Source organism: Canis lupus, chromosome 1 (assembly GCF_003254725.2).
Source record: "Canis lupus dingo isolate Sandy chromosome 1, ASM325472v2, whole genome shotgun sequence".
In the NCBI taxonomy this organism is placed as follows: Eukaryota; Metazoa; Chordata; class Mammalia; order Carnivora; family Canidae; genus Canis; species Canis lupus.
The window spans coordinates 38,967,651-38,969,560 of record NC_064243.1 but is presented as its reverse complement, the minus strand read 5'-3'; the positions used below and the strand labels follow the sequence as shown (position 1 = coordinate 38,969,560).

At 38.0% G+C, this 1,910-nt stretch overlaps 1 pseudogene; it reads right to left on the bottom strand.

Annotated features, from left to right (window-relative positions):
- Positions 1-369: 369 nt before the first annotated feature.
- Positions 370-1,372, bottom strand: LOC118352719 (pre-mRNA-splicing regulator WTAP-like; annotated as a pseudogene).
- Between the last annotated feature and the right edge of the window lie 538 nt (positions 1,373-1,910).

Here is a 1,910-nt window from a genome sequence, read left to right as displayed (position 1 = left end):
TCTCATTTAATACCAATAACAATGCTCTTTCAACATGTGCCTGCTGAAGCCAAGGGGGATTGTACTTTACTACCGAAAAAAATAAGTGAGTCTCATCACAGCCAATATCCTACTATACTCTAGTAGTGAAACAAATGTTTATAATGTTTCAAATAGCTTCATCCTGAAGTTTGATACCACAGCTTTATGTTTATATAGTCAAGAAGAGTACCTACAGCATTAGCAGCCATTCAAAGAATAAACCATGGATTAAAACCATATTGATTTAAGGCTCAATCAAGCAATACAGAGCCCCAAACTAAATGGCTAAATATTGTACTGTACTGACATCTGTTATTTTATTCTCTCATGACAATTAAATTGGTTCTTAGCAAAAAAGCTCTTTAAAGGCAAAATCCACCTCATTTGAGGTTTGACCCAGAAATTCAACAACAATCACAAAGTCCACAGTCTATTGGCAAAACTGCTATACAGTGTCTCTAGGTCACTATGCTCAAGGTTTAACAGATTCCATTTTTACTTTTTACTGGAATTTTACATGTTCAATTCATGATTTTAAATCTCTAGGTTCTCATTCCTCTAAATTGTCTGAAGACACAGTGGACCACAGACTGAAGACTTTCATTTCTCCCTCTATTTTCTTTTTCAGAAAAATTTCCCAAGTATCTGCATGTTCTGGGAGGGTAATTTTTCAGAGGTGGCCACTTCTTTGGAATAGTTCAATGCCATTAGTCCTTTGAGATGAAGGGAAGGGAAAGAGAAAAAAAAGCTGAAACACAGGTTCATCTGGTAAGTTTTATATGATCCATTATAAGCTAGATAGTATAAGAATGAGGCTTTTTTTGGCTAAAAAGTCTGAGTCTTGTTGTGGAAACTGAGTCCTTGGCTGTCCCACCACAGCTCTCTTGGAGTGTGATTGTCAGGGAAGACTTGACTGGGGATATCTTGTAAACTTCCAGGCACTCAGTTCATTTGGGGCTGGTTCCAGTTTGTCTTTAGTTGGTTCCAACTCACCTTTCATGTTTAGGAAAAATAAGTTGATCGCTGGGCCTACCACTGTTGATCTCAGTTGGGCAACACTTGGCTATTGGACTTGCTTGAGGTACTGGATTTGAGTACTACACTCTTGCTCCTCTTGCTCCTGGGTTGCTGGCCACATAACAAGGATGTGTTCCTTATTGTTGCTTTAGTTTTTCTTCAGACTCCCTTAACTCGTTACATTATTAGAATTAAGATCTGTGTACTTGCCTTCTGAAGTTTGGACATATGCTTCATATTGTCTCCATCTTAGAATCATTTCATCTCATGCCATGAATGTGAAGTCTGTTTCACTCATCTGAACCTTTCTGGGAACAGGTTCCTCCATGGTCATCTTGCATCCTTTTCAGACAGAGGCCACATTGGCACTGCCCAGTCAGGGCTACCAGCCCACACTACTGCTGGCCCACCACTCTACCTCCCACCATAGCCCCTGCACTCCCCCTTTTTTGTCAAGATATAATTTTTGTAAAGGAATATTATTTATAGTCTTAAGGCTAATCATTGATACTTTCAAACTTTTCCTGTATTAGAACTCAAAAATATATTTAGCTGTTATGCTTTTGTCCAAGACTATGGAGAATACAAGTAGTAGAGGAAGCCCGATTTCACCTCCATAATATTTGAGGTTCTCTGAGTAAAAATGTTCTGTGGAATATAACTGGCTAAGTTTTCATAACTGGGATCAGAGGTGGTGGTTGGAAATGTAACAGGGCTCCTCATATGTATTTTAATCAAGAAACATGATGCATAGTTTAACACAGTTTACTTTCTTCATATCATTATTGTACTTTGCTTCTTTGTAAACTCTTTCAGACACATAGTTTTGAATGGTGATGAATGATTAAAGCAATTTGGCAATAGATGCTATA